The sequence below is a fragment of the Papio anubis genome, chromosome 13 (assembly GCF_008728515.1).
Source record: "Papio anubis isolate 15944 chromosome 13, Panubis1.0, whole genome shotgun sequence".
Lineage (NCBI taxonomy): Eukaryota > Metazoa > Chordata > Mammalia > Primates > Cercopithecidae > Papio > Papio anubis.
This window is the reverse complement of record NC_044988.1, coordinates 98283114-98297721: the sequence shown is the minus strand read 5'-3', so window position 1 is coordinate 98297721 and position 14608 is coordinate 98283114. Positions and strand designations below refer to the sequence as shown.

Sequence of the window (14608 nt, the reverse complement as noted above, 5' to 3'; positions counted from 1 at the left end):
AACCGTAATGATGTAAAAGACGCCACTATGTGCCAAAGTAATCACCTCTTGACTCTCAGCTTCAAATTCTGTCATTATTTCCTGCTCTGAGGAAATGGATTTAGGACCTTTAATTATTTTTTCCTGCATGGAATGGGTTTTCCTTTCCAATTCCGGTGTGCTTGGTAGGCAGGCTTCTACAGAACAAGGGACTTGTCCAGCGCCTGCCTACTATTTCATTGCCAGTAGCCAGGAATGTCTCCCAACACTCTTCTCTGGCATTATTTTCAGAAAGGAGCCTCTAGTGGGACACTTCCCCGTAAATAGCTTTCCCAAGAACCTTAGATGGCTGGTTTCTGGCAAGTTCTGTGACATTATTTCCAAAACACCAGGGGTTTCGTCTAGGTCTTGCTGCTGGCTGCATAGAAAGCCAATCACTGAGACAACCAGTACTGCCAGGAAAGAAAGCTTTAATCAGGTACTGCAGCCAAGGAGGTGGGAGATCAGCTTCAAATCCATCTCACTGACCAACTAAAATTAGGAGTTTATACAGCAGGAAAGAAAAGTAGCTACATACAGGAAAACAGGAATTAGGGGAGGATAGGATAGAGGAGTTGTTCAACAGGAAGCAGGTGGCAGGTGGTCAGGTAATCATGACTAGTGAAGGGTCTGGTGTCTCATGGTACAGATGCTGTGATCTGGGAAGCTTCAGTTCCTTGATACTATCTATCTGGGAGGCCTGATAGTTGGTTTTCTGGGAAAGAAATTCAGATAAGACAAGTGTAACATTTTCAAGTTTCAAGACTCCTGAAGGTCAACTTCTACATTTATTCAAAATAAACCATATACATCAGTTCTGTGGGACAATTGGGTTGGTTTCAACATGACACCACAGCTGATTTCCAGCAAGTTTCAAAGGTAGATTTCCAGAAAGTTTCATCAAAGTCACCCACAGCATCACCCATGACTTTGTTACCATTCATTGAGCCACAGCCTTTTCTCTTTCTTGAGACGGAGTTCTGCTCTGTCGCCCGCTGGAGGCAGTGGCCGGATCTCAGCTTCACTGTGCTTCTCCGCCTCCTGGGCTGGACAGCCATTCTCCTGCCTCAGCCTCCTGAGGCTGGACTACAGGCGCCCACCCACCTCGGCCTCAAGCAGAGACGGGTTCTCACCGTGCCAGCCACAGGATGGTCTCGGATCTCCTGATTCCTCGATCCGCCTCTATCCTCGCCTCCTGTTGATTACAGGTTTGAGCCAATCATACCTCGTTTTGTTTGTTTGATTACAGAGTCTTGTTTGTCTCCAGGGCCGGTGTAGTGGCGCACACCCCCCAGCCTCCCTGCAACCTCTACCTCCCGGTTCAGGGCGAGATTCTTCTGCCTCAGCTCCTCCCAAGTGACTGGGACTACAGGCACATGCCAAGCCCAGCTAATTTTTTTTTTTTTTTTTGAGACGGAGTCTCACTCTGTAGCTCCAGGCTGAGTGCAGTGGCTTAACGCCTGCCACTGCAAGCCCGGGCCTCCCAGGGTTCACGCCATTCTCCTGCCTCGGCCTCCTGAGTAGCTCAGACTACAGGCGCCTACCACCACACCAGGCTAATTTTTTGTGTTTTAGTAGAGACGGGGTTTCAATCGCGGTTAGCCAGGATGGTCTCAATCTCCTGACCTTGTGATCTGCCCTCCTTGGCCTCCCAGTGCTGCTGCTGGGATTACAAGGAGCCACCAAGGCCCCAGTTGCCTTGTCTTTCTTTTTTTTGAGATCGATCTCAGCTCTGTCAGCTTCAGGCTGAGTGCAGGGCTGTGATCTCAGCTCACTGCAGTTCACCTGGTTCCTGCATTCTCCTGCCTCTCAGCCTCCCAGTGCAGCTGGGACTCACAGGGCGCCGCCACTCAGCCTGGGCTAATTTTGTGCTTTTTGTAGAGACGGGTTTCACCATGCTAGCTTGTGGATGGTCTCTGACCTCTGACTTTTGTGATCCGCCTGCCTCTGCCTCCCAAGTGCTTGGATTACAGGCTTGAGCCACTCATGCCTGCCCGCTTTATCTTTCTAACAAGGTTTGATCTCTGGGGAAGTCCGCTTTAAGAGCTGTGACCCTACCCCAAGGCATATCTGCCTTGTATCTGCTATTCCTATATTCTTTAGAGTTTTTTTTAAAAAACTTCTTATTAACCAATTCCCTGTGATTCCAATCTCTTGTTATTGTTAATAAGCTTTATTTTTTTATTTTTATTTTTTTTCTGAGACAGGATCTTACTCTGCTACCCAGGCTGGAGTGCAGTGACACAATCTCATCTCACTACAACCTCTGCCTCCTAGGCTCAAGCAATCCTCCCACTTCAGCCTCCCAAGTAGCTCAGACCACAGGCAAGTGCCACCACGCCTGGCTAATTTTTGTATTTTTTGTAGGGATGCGTTTTCACCCACGCTGCTCCCAGGGCTGGTCTTGAATTCCTCGGCTCAAGTTGTCTGCCTGCCTTGGCCTCCCAAAGTGCTGGGATTACAGCCATGAGCCACCATGACTCTTTATTTTAATTTTATTTTGAGACGGAGTTTCGCTCTTGTTGCCCAGACTGGAGTGCAATGGTGCAATCTGAGCTCACTGCAACCTCCGCCTCCTGGGTTCAAACGATTCTCCTGCCTCAGCCTCCCGAGTAGTGAGGATTACAGGCACATGGCATATGCCACCATGCCTGGCTAATTTTGTATTTTTAGTAGCCACGGCGTTTCTCCACGTTGGTCAGGCTAGTCTCAACTCGGATTCTCAGGTGATCCGCCATTCACCTCGGGCTCTCCCAAAGTCTGGGATTACAGGTATGAGCCACCACGCCAGCTTTCTTTTTTTAAATGATACTCATCCTAGTAGGTGAGAAGTGGCATCTCACTGTGGTTTTGATTTGCATTTGAGTTCTCTAACTTTGTTCTTTTTCAAGGTTGTTTCTGCTACCAAGGGTACCTTGAGATTCCATCGGAATATTAGAATGAATTTTTCTGTATTTCAAAAACCACCATTGGGACTTTTTTTTTCTTTTTTTTCTTTTCTTTTTTTTTAGACAGTCTTGCCCTGTCTCCCAGGCTGGAGTGCAATGGTGCAATCTTAGCTCACTGCAACCTCTGTATCCCGGGTTCAAGTGATTCTCCTGTCTCAGCCTCCTGAGTAGCTGAGACTACAGATGTGCCACCATGCCCAGCTAATTTTTGTATTTTTAGTAGAGAATGGGTTTTACCCATGTTGGCCAGCTGGTCTCAATCTCCTGACCATGATCCTCGGCCCTCGCCTCTTCAGCCTTCCAAAGTGCTGAGATTACAGGCATGAGCCACTGAGCCCGGGCGTGGGAATTTTTTTTTTTTTTTGAGACGGGAGTCTCGCTTCTGTCAGCTTCCAGGCTGGAGTGCAGTGGCCGGATCTCAGCTCACTGCAAGCTCTGCCTCCCGGGTTTACGCCCATTCTCCTGCCTCTCCAGCCTCCCGAAAGTAGCTGGGACCACAGGCCCGCCACCTAGCCCAAGGTTTTGTATTTTTTTTTAGTAGAGGTTGTGGTTTCTACCCTGGTTGTTGTGGATGGTCTCGATCTCCTGACCTCGTGATCCTCTCCGCCTCGCCTCCCAAAGTGTTGGGATTACAGGCTTGAGCCACCAAGGCCCAGTTTTTTGTATTTTTAGTAGAGACTGGCTCACCTGTGTTAGCCAGGATGGTCTCTCATCTCCTGACCTCGATCCGCCTGGCTCCTCCCGGGCTCCCCCAAAGTGCTGGGATTTGCTTGAGCCACCACCGCCTTTTTTTTTTTTTTTTTTTTTTGAGATAGAGTCTCACTCTGTTGCCCAGGCTGGGGTGCAGTGGTACAATCTTGGCTCACTGCAACCTCTGCCCCCCTGGGTTCAAATGATTCTCCTGCCTCAGCCTCCTGAGTAGCTGGGATTAAAGGCGTCTGCCACTATGCCTGGCTAATTTTTGTATTTTTAGTAAAGACGGGGTTTCACCGTGTTGGCCAGGCTGGTCTTGAATTCCTGACCTCAGGTGATCTGCCAGCCTCGGCCTCCCAAAGTGCTGGGATTACAGGTGTGAGCCACTGTACCCAGCCTAGTTAGGTATTCTTTTATTTTGTTTAGCAATGTTTTGTAGTTTTCAGTGTACAAGTCTTTCACCTCCTTGGTTAAATTTATTATATTTTATTCTTTTTGATGCTCTTGTAAATGGAACTGGTTTTATTAAATTCTTTTTCAGATTTTTTTTTAAAGTATATGGAAATGCGGCCGGGAGTGGTGGCTTACGCCTGTAATCCCAGCACTTTGGGAGGCCAAGGCAGGCAGATCACCTGAGGTGGGAAGTTTGAGACCAGCCTGACCAACATGGGGAAACCCTGTCTCTACTAAAAAATACAAAATTAGCTGGGCGTGGTGGCGTGTGCCTGTAATCCCAGCTACTAGGGAGACTGAGGCAGGAGAATTGCTTGAACCCGGGAGGCGGAGGTTATAGTGAGCCGAGATCGCGCCATTGCACTCCAGCCTGGGCAACAAGAGCGAAACTCGGTCTCAAAAAGAAGAAAAAAAAAGTATATGGAAATGCAACTGATTTTTGTGTGTTGCTTTTGTATCTTGCAACTCTGCTGAATTCATTTATCGGCTCTAATAAATTTTTGTGCATTATTTAAGGTTTTCCTTCTCCTTTTATTTTTAAAAACAGAGTCTTGCTCTGTTGCCCATGCTAGAGTGCAGTGGCCTGATCTCGGCTCACTGCAACCTCTGCCTCCAGGGTGCAAGCAATTCTCCTGTCTCAGCCTCTCAAGTAGCTGGGATTACAGACACCTGCCACCACACCTGGCTAATTTTTGTATTTTTAGTAGAGACGGTTTTGCCATCTTGCTCAGGCTGGTCTCGAACTCCTGACCTGGTGATCCACCTACCTCGGCCTCTGAAAGTGCTGGGATTACAGGCATGAGCCATGGCGCCTGGCCGATTTTTTTTTTTTTTTTTGAGACAGAGTCTTGCTCTGTCACCCAGGCTGGAGTGCAGTGGCTCGATCTCAGATCACTGCAACCTCCACCTCTGGGGTTCAAGCGATTCTTCTGCCTTGGCCTCCTGAGTAGCTAGGACTACAGCTGCCTGCCACCACACCTGGCTAATTTTTGTATTTTTAGTTGAGACAGGGTTTCACCATGTTGGCCAGGCTAGTCTTGATTTCCTGACCTCAGGTGATCTGCCCACCTCAGGCTCCCAAATTGCTGGGATTGCAGGTATGAGCCACTGAGCCCAGCCTACAGTGCTTGATTTTCATACCCTGAACCGTCCTTGAATTCCAACAATAAATCCCACTCCCACATCTCACTCGGTCATAGGATATTGTTATTTTAATATGCTGCTGAATTTGGCTTGCTATATCAAAACTATATCTTCTTTCAGCCTCTTACTTTGAAACTATCTCTGTCTTTACATTTAAAGTAGGTTTATTATAGGCAGCATTTTGTTGAGGCTTGCTTTTTTGGAATTAAAAACTTTTAGAGGCAGGGTCTCATTCTGTCACCCAGGCTGCAGTGCAGTGCACCATCATGACTTACTAAAGCCTCAACCCTCTGGGTTCAAGAGATCCTCCTGAGTAGCTGGGACTACAGGCACGTGCCACCATACCTCACTAATTTTTAAATTTTTTGTAGAGACAGGATCTCACTACATTGCCCTTGCTGGTCTCAAACTCCTGGATTCAAGTGAGCTTCCCACTTTAGCCTCCCAAAGTGAGGGCTTGTCTTTCTTTCTTTCTTTTCTTTTTCTCTTTTTGAGATGGAGTTTTGCTCATGTTGTCCAGGCTGAAGTGCACTGGCACCATCTTGGCTCACTGCCTTCTGGATTCCAGTGATTATCCTGCCTCAGCCTCCCAAGTAGCTGGAACTACAGGCATGCGCCACCACACCCAGCTAATTTTTGTATTTTTAGTAGAGATGCAGGGTTTCACCATGTTGGCCAGGGATGGTCTTGATCTCTTGACCTCATGATCCGCCAGCCTCGGCCTCACAAAGTGCTGGGATTACAGGCATGAAGACATGAGCCACTGTGCCCCGCTTTTTTTTTTTTGAGATGCAGTTTTGCTCTTGTTGCCCAGGCTGGAATGCAATGACGCCATCTCAGTGCACAGCAACCTCCGCTTCCCGAGTTTAAGCAATTCTCCTATCTCAGCCTCCTGAGTAGCTGGGATTACAGGCATGCGACACCACACCAGGCTAATTTTGTATTTTTAGTAGAGATGGGTTTTCTCCATTTTGGTCAGGATGGTCATGAACTCCCGACCTCAGGTGATCTGCCTGCCTCAGTCTCCCAAAGTGCTGGGATTACAAATGTGAGCTGCTGTGCCCGGCTCGCTCTTGTCTTTTTTCTTTTTTCTTTTTTTTTTTTTTGAGACGGAGTCTCTCTGTGTCGCCCAGGCTGGAATGCAGTGGCGCAATCTCGGCTCACTGCAAGCCCCGCCTCCCGGGTTCACGCCATTCTCCTGCCTCAGCCTCCGGAGTAGCTGGGACTACAGGCGCCCGCCACCTCGCCCGGCTAATTTTTATTGTATTTTTAGTAGAGACGGGGTTTCACCGTGTTAGCCAGGATGGTCTCGATCTACTGACCTCGTGATCCACCCGCCTTGGCCTCCCAAAGTGCTGGGATTACAGGCTTGAGCCACCGCGCCTGGCCTGTCTTGTCTTTTTTCTTTTCTTTTTCTTTTTCTTTCTCTCTCTCTCTCTTCCTTCCTTCCTTTTTCTTTCTTTTCTCTCTTTCCCTCTCTCTCTCTCTCTCTCTCTCTCCCCCTCCTCCCTTCCCTTCCCTTGTCCTTCCTTCCTTTTTTTTTTTTTTTTGAGAGGGGATCTTGCTTTGTCACCCAGGCTGGAGTTGCAGTGGTGTGATCTCGGCTCACTGCAAGCTCCGCCTCCTGGGTTTACGCCATTCTCCTGCCTCAGCCTCCCGAGTAGCTGGGACTACAGGCGCCCACCACCTCGCCTGGCTAGTTTTTTGTATTTTTTAGTAGAGACAGGGTTTCACCGTGTTAGCCAGGCTGGTCTTGATCGCCTGACCTTGTGATCCACGCGTCTCGGCCTCCCAAAGTGCTGGGATTACAGGCTTGAGGCACCACACTCAGCCCGCCCGCCCCCCCCTTCCTTCCTTCCTTTCCTTCTTTCTTTTTCTTTTTTTCTTCCTTCCTTCCTTTCTTTCCGTTTCTATCTCTTTCTCTCTCTCTTTCCTTTTCTTTCTCTCTTTTTCTTTCTCTTTCCTTTCCTTCCTTTCTTCTTTCTTTTTTTTTTTTGAGACAGAGTCTTGCTCTGTCACCCAGTCTGGCCTCAGCCTCCCAAGTAGCTGGGACTACAGGCAGTTGCCACTACATCTGGCCTTTTTTTTTTTTTTTTTTTTTTTTTTTTTTACCGAAATGACCTCCTTGTTTTAGTTCTCCTGAAGATCGAGGCCTGACCCGACTTCTTGAGATTTACCTGGTCCTGATCTTGATTCTGATCCGCCGTCTCCGAAAGATTACTGGTTTCGATGACGGTCTGGTTTTAGTTTGATCTGATGTTGACGACTTGAGATCTCTTTTTGTATTTTTAGTAGAGACAGGGTTTCACTATGTTGTCCATCTGAGGTGTTGTCCACCTCAGCCTCCCAAAGTGCTGAGATTTCAGGCACGAGCCACCACGCCCTGCCTAGACGCTCTTTTCTTGAGGAACCCTTTCTGACAGCTCCTCCCGGCCCCAAGAACTGCTGTGGATTTTTTTTCTTGCATAGTACCTTTTAATCTTTGACCACCTACAGCTATGTTCGTACAGTCTTGAATCCTTAACAAAGCTGTTGGGCTTGGCGCAGTGACTCAACCTATATTCTCAGCAGATGGGGTTGTCGAAGCTGAGGCTTAAGCCCAAGAGTTGGAGATCAACCTGGGCAACATAAGGAGACCCCATTTCTACAAAAAATACAAAAATTAGCTGGGCATGGTAGCAGACCTGTAGTCTCAGCTACTCGGGAAGAGTATGACTGCTTGACTTAGGAGGTGGAGGTACAGTTTTACACTCCTTAAGATAGATATAATCAGAGAGACAATAACGATTGTTGATGAGGATGTGGCTATATGGGAACTCTCATATTCATACATCACTTGGGCCGGGCGTGGTGGCTCACGTCTGTTATATCAGCACTTTGGGAGGCCGAGGCGGGCACATCACAAAGTCAGTGAGCCCCATTCCAGCCTGGCCAACATGGTGAAATCCCACCAATAAAATATAAAGTTAACTGGGCTTAGTGGTGCACGCCTGTAATCCCAGCTACTTGGGAGACTTGCAGAGAATCACTTGAACCTGGGAGGGTGAGTTTGTATGAGCCAAGATTGTGCCATTGCACTCCAGCCTGGTAACAAGAGTGGTTCCTCGCTTCACAAAAAAAAAAAAAGCCCGCCTATAGGCTCTGTAATCCCCCAGCAGGCTTGGATACTCAGGTGGCCTTGATTGCCGAGAGCTCAGAGTTCGAGACTAGCTTCACCAGGAAACCCTGTCTCTACTAAACACAGCACACAATAATAGGTTGTGTGGTACAAACAGTCCCAGCCACTCTGGAGGCTTGTGACAATTGTTTTGAACTCAAGCGGGGTGAGGGGTGGGGAGGTGGCTGCGGAGTGAGACGTGGCCACCGCACTGCCTGGGCAACACTACAGACTCCACCCCAAACAAACAAACAGAAAGAAAGAAAACAGAAAACAAATAGGAAATAAGAAACAAATAGCAGGCCAGCACTGTGGCTCACGCCTGTAATCCCAGCAGTTTGGGAGGCCAAGGCAGGCAGATCACAAGGTCAGGAGATCGAGACCATCCTGGCTAACACGGTGAAACCTCGTCTCTACTAAAAATACAAAAAATTAGCTGGGCGTGGTGGTGGGCACCTGTAGTCCCAGCTACTCGGGAGGCTGAGGCAGGAGAATGGTGTGAACCCAGGAGGCGGAGCTTGCAGTGAGCCAAGATCGCACCAGTGCACTCCAGCCTGGGCTACAGAGAGAGTCTCCATCTCAAAAAAAAAAGAAACGAAACAAATAGCAAAATGGACTTAGAGTCAACCAGGAAAATAATCACAGTGAATGTAAAGGTCTAAACACTTCAAGTAAAAGGCAGAGTTTCTGAGGTGGGCGGATCACCTGAGGCCAAGACTTTGAGACCAGCCTGCCCAACATGGCGAAACCCCATCTCTACTAAAAGTACGAAAATTAGCCGGACGTGATAGCAGGCGCCTGTAATCGCAGCTACTTGAAGGCTGAGGCAGGATAATTGCTTGAACCCGGGGAGTTTGTAGTGAGCTGAGGGCCATTGCCCTCCAGCCTGGGCAACAAGAGGGAAACTCCGTCTCTCAAAAAAAAAAAAAAAAAAAAAGAAAGAAAGAAAGGAAAAGAAAAGAAAAAAATATAAATCCAGAAAAGAAATGATGGTGTTTTGAGATGGAGTCTCCCTCTGTCGCCCAGGCTGGAGTGCAGTGGTGCGATCTCAGCTTATTGCAACCTCTGCCTCCTGGGTTAAAACGATTCTGCTGCTTCAGTCTCTTGAGTAGCTGGGATTACAGGCGCGCACCACCACGCTCGGCTAAACTTTTGTGTTTTTAGTAGAGACGGCGTTTCACCGTGTTGGCCAGGCTGGTCTCCAACTCCTGACCTCAGGTGATCCGCGTGCCTCGGCCTCCCAAAGCGCTGGGATTACAGGCGTGAGCCACTGCGCTCGGCCAGAAGGGACTGGTTTGAGAGGATCCTCAGGACTTGGAGACTGGACAAGGGGCCCAGGGAAATGCAGGGGCCGACGTCGCCTCCCAATTTCCCATCTGGAAGCTCGGTTGCCTGGTGGCTCATGCCCTAGATGGAGGTTAGTAGCACGTTTTGGGGGACGGTGATGACTGCGGGTGGACACGCGAGTGTGAGCCACCCGTGGAGAACGCAAGACATGTTCAGTAGGGCGCTGGATGGAGGGGGCTGGCGCCCAGAGTCAGTCCTGCCCTTCAGCAGTGTTGGGCTCAGGTGAACCGCAGCGCCCGGGCGGGCACTGATCCCGGGGTCCCACGAATGGGCCCCTCGGAGGCCAGGGAGAGCCCTGAATGACGCGTTCTCTCAGGCGGCCTGGGGGCGTAGCCGGCGGCCTCCTCCACCGGCCTAATCTGCCGAGCCCGGGAAAGGAGCCGCCCGCCGGTCGCCGGAACCTTCTGCCGTCGCCGCCAGCGTTAGCCGCGGGACTAATCGGGGGAACCCGTTCGCTGTTGCTAAGGGGCGGCCCCGGAAGTGACGCGCCCCAGGTTTGTTGACAGCGGAGGCGGCGGCGGCTGCAGCCTCCGAGCCGTAGGAGCCGGATCGGGGGAGGGGCCGGGCCCGGGAGCCTCAGCCCCGCCGGCAGCCCTGAGGGCAAGGTAACCGCCACGGGGTCCCCGTCGCGACCCCCTTCCTCCCGGAGCTCCCGTCCCCGGGATCCCAAGCTCCGCCCCGCCGACCCCCGTCTCCCCTGGACCCTGGGTCTAGCCTGACGAGATCCCCAACCTCCTGAGGTGCTCTGGCCCCGGATTCTCCTGGGCTGCATTCTTCGCTCCTCCTCGCCTGCGAAGCATCACGTCCGCTTGCCGACGCTGAGGGCAGCCCCATCCAGGGTAGGTCCCGTACCCCGGGCCAAGGGATGTACCTGCGTCCTCCTTGTCTCCTGCCTACTGGGCCTAAGCATCGCCGCTGCAACCACTCTCTGAGGTCCATCTTGGCCAGTGGTGGGAGGGCTCCTTTCTCTATCGCTGCCGCCAGGTCTGAGAATCGTGTCTTTAAAACTGAGCTCCCTTCCTCCAGAAAGAAAATGACGCTCTGTCGTTTGCCCCTACAAGATGGGGGATCGGTGTAGGCTGAAAGGGCCACCCTCTGCCCCTCCTACCTGTTGGATGAGCTTAAGTTCCCCCAGAGAAGTGCTTAGAAGCTCAGGGACGACTTGGATTCTGGATCAGCTCCCAAAAGGGATGACACAAAGTATAGGGAAATCCAACAAGGTGAGGTTGCAACCGGAGGGCCAAGGGAGCCGGCCCGACAGGTGAGTTGATAGTGAAACTGACTGTGCTGGCCACTATGGCTCTGTGGGTGGAACTTGTCTTGGCTGCTCTTTGACCGAAAGAGCCCCAGGTCCCCAGTCTTTGCCTGTGTTTGTCAGTCCATTCGTTTTGTTTTGTTTTTCTTTTCTTCCTTTTTTTTCTTAAATAGAGGTGGGGTATCACTATGTTCCCCAAGCTGGTCTCGAACTCCTGGGCTTGAGTGATCCGCCCCCTCCAGCCTCCAAAAGTGCTGGCAATACAGACATGAGCCACCGCGCCCGGCTAGTGCATTTGATTTTTAAGGGGAGGGGAATATCTGATGTCTTGGGAAAATCCTCCCATATATGATCTTTCACAGAATGTTTCTCTTCAGGCTTCAAACTGGTGAGGATGAGCATGAAAGCATAGCTTTGAAAAGGGTCACAGGAGGCTATACTTAGAGCAGAAAGTGGTGGCCGGGGTGAAGGGCCTCGCTACTTTGGTTCATTTGTTCATTCAGCAAATAATAAACATGATATGTAAGGTGGTAATAAGTGCTTTGGAGAAAAATAAAGAAGGAAGGACTATGGGAATGGAGTTGGGAGTTGTCTTTTTATAGAGGGTGTTCAGGGAAGGTCTCTAGTAAGGTGACCTTTGAGCAGAGATAAGTGAGGGAGCAAGCCAGGTAGCTCTCTTGTGGCAGAGCATTCCACAGCAAATGCAAAGGTCCTGTGGTCATATGCCTGGTGAGTTGAAGAAACAGCACGAGGGCCAGGCACAGTGGCTCACGCTTGTAATCTCAGCACTTTGGGAGGCTGAGGCAGCTGGATCACCTGAGGTCAGGAGTTCAAGACCAGCCTGGCCAACATGGTGAAACCCCATCTCTACTAAAAGTACCAAAAAAATTTAGCTGGCCGTGGTGGCTCATGTCTGCAATCCCAGCTACTCAGGAGGCTGAGGCAGGAGAATTGCTTGAACCCGGGAGGTGGAGGTTGCAGGGAGCTGAGATGGTGCCGTTGCACTCCAGCCTGGGTGACAAGAGCGAGACTCTGTCTTAAAAAAAAAGAAAGAAACAGCGGGACGATGGGGGACTGGAGCAGGTTGAAGAAGGGGAAGAGTGGTTGGCAAGAAAGTCAGAGAACAGTGGGGACCAGATAATGGTGGGGAAGACATCAGGGACTGCCCTTGTGATATAGGGCCACAGGGTGTCTAATGGGGACACCCTTTCAGAACTGTACTTGTTGAAGTGTCTGGTGGTTGGAGAAAATACAGATTTGTTTTAGATGACAAATGGCCATTGTGCTTGGGGCTTCGGTTATAAGTACCCTTCTTCCATCTTTGTAATGACCATTGATGGAATAAATACGAAGAATCATGGTCACAGAGAACTGCAATTAAATCAAGTTAAGTTATGCCGCAGCTTCCTGGTTGTGAGAATGTGGGCATGGGAGCTTTTTCCACCTCAATCTTCTCATCTGGAAAATACGGCAGGCTGGGCGCGGTGGCTCACACCTGTAATCCCAGCACTTTGGGAGGCAGGTGGATCACCTGAGGTCAGGAGTTCGAGACCAGCCTGGCCAACATGGTGAAACCTCGTCTCTACTAAAAATGCAAAAATTAGCTGGGTGTGGTGATGCATACCTGTAATCCCAGCTACTGGAGAGGCTGAGGCAGGAGAATCGCTTGAACCTGGGAGGCAGAGGTTGAACTGAGCTGAGATCACGCCACTGCAGCACCCCAACCTGGGCGACAAGAGTGAAACTCCGTCTCAAAAAAAAAAAATAATAAAATAAAATAAAATAAATTAGGGCTGTTGGATTAAATAAAATCATGGACTGAAGTGCTTAAATGCAATATTTCACACAAAGTGCTCAATAGCAGCCACACTGATGATGATGTGATGATGAGAAATGTGGGCATGTATGTCTGCCTCAGAGCCGTTCGTTTTAGCACTAGCTGGTGGTGTCACCAGCTCTAGCTGCCTCCATCAGTTAGCAGGATTTGAAGCAATATTGGGGAAGGCAAGATAGAAACTTCTTGACACCCCTCAGAGGTAACAGTGGGTTAATAGTCTGCAGGGAGGAGGTTAGCTTGGTCCTAGCTTTTTTTGACAGCAGCAGAAGGTGATGGGGACTTTTAAAAAAGAGCCCAGCACTTCCAGCAATTTGGGAGGCCAAGGCGGGAGGATCGCTTGAGGCCAGGAATTTGAGACCAGTCTGGAGAACATAGGGAAACCCTATCTCTAAAAAAAAAGAAAAAAAAAATTTAAAAAGAGCCCAGCAAATTTCCATTCTTGCATTCTACCACATAAAATAGCAAAATGAGGGTGTTGAAATGAATGTGACTTGGAGACAGGTGGGGAGGGGCAGTGTATGCTGGGCCTAGATATGTGGTTGGGTGTGCGTGGCTGATCTATGGGTAGAGGCTGTTGATCCTGAAGCGCCCGGCAGAGGCTGAGATTATCCAGCCTGCCTTATAGGAGGCAGAACCACAGTTGATCTCCCTCCTTACACCCCAAGCCCGGACTGTATCCTCAGGGCTGGGACACAGGCTGAGCAGGGCAACTGGGCCAGAGGGTTTGAAAATGAAAGGTGGGAGCACTTAGGAGCTGAGAGCCAGCATATTAGGGTAGGCTGTTGTGGGTAGAGCCCCAGGCTGCTGACCTGGGGACCTGGTTCAAGCCCCGCTCTGCTGCTGGCTTGCTGTGTGAGTTAGGCAGGTTCCATCCCCTCTTTGGGCCTTAGTTTTCCTATCTGTACGTTTAGAATAATAGCCTTTCCTTGCCTCCAACTAACTGAAGGCTGTTGGGAGGATGAACTGAGACATAGGTTGTGAAAGAATTAGGTGTGCTCTGAAGCTGTCTGCAAAGGTGTTATCATTAGTACTGCCAGGATTCTGCAGACACGTTTGGGGAGTCCACTAGCTGGAAGACTGCTCTTGGCACTGTGGTTTTTTTGCTTGGCTTCAGTAACTCACCTGTTCTGGACTCCTGAGAGGTGAGTGCAGAGACCCCCATCTGGTTATCTATTTGTGGACCACTGTCTTGTATCTGGCGCAGTCGCTGAAACTGATTTTCCAGCTTCGGAGATGCAGAAGGGTCTCTCGAAGCATTATTCTCAGGAACATCACTCTTCATAATTATTGGTCACCACCTTCCTGCCATCCTTTCATGGCATCTCCTCAGCAACCCTGTTCACAACATACGCAACACAGCGTGTGCCACTCGCAGCATGCTGATAGATAAGGACCTTGATAAATATTGAGGCTGGAAAACATTGGCTGGGGACCTTGTGGAGCTGACGCTCTGTCACCGGCATTGAGCCACTCACATACTCTGTAATGGAGACCCCAGGAATCACACAGGGACTCTGCCCTCAGGAAGCTTTCAATGCTGTGGCCAAAAAATGACATATGCCCACGGAGTGGTTACCAGCAGTACTGGATCATGTGAGCTCAGTGCCTAAGTTGTAAGGAAGTGGTGGAGGCTCATGGAACAGAAGAGAAAGCTGAGGTTGGAGAAAGATCCCTCCCCATAGCATAATGGCAAGGAGCTTGAACTTTAGGGTCAGGCATTTACTGGAGGACCTTGTGCAACTCATTGCGCATCTTTG

General features: G+C 49.9%; 1 protein-coding gene and 1 long non-coding RNA gene across 7 annotated transcripts in view; one reads left to right on the top strand and one right to left on the bottom strand.

The window, feature by feature from the left end:
• Positions 1-429: 429 nt before the first annotated feature.
• Positions 430-11008, bottom strand: LOC110741359. Its single transcript, XR_002517431.2, has 2 exons — positions 10631-11008; positions 430-733 (listed from the first exon to the last, which is right to left on the bottom strand). It is a non-coding gene; the product is annotated as an uncharacterized LOC110741359 (long non-coding RNA).
• Positions 9727-14608, top strand: part of ZER1 (zyg-11 related cell cycle regulator) — a 43329-nt gene continuing 38447 nt past the window's right edge. For 4 of the 6 annotated variants that reach the window (XM_031654617.1, XM_021927144.2, XM_031654616.1 and 1 more), the window contains exon 1: positions 10250-10598. The gene's annotated coding sequence lies outside the window, so the exon portion shown is untranslated. Of the gene's footprint in view, positions 9830-10240; positions 10599-14608 lie in introns of those variants that run through there. The other 2 variants (XM_031654615.1, XM_031654614.1) reach the window with 2 other exon arrangements.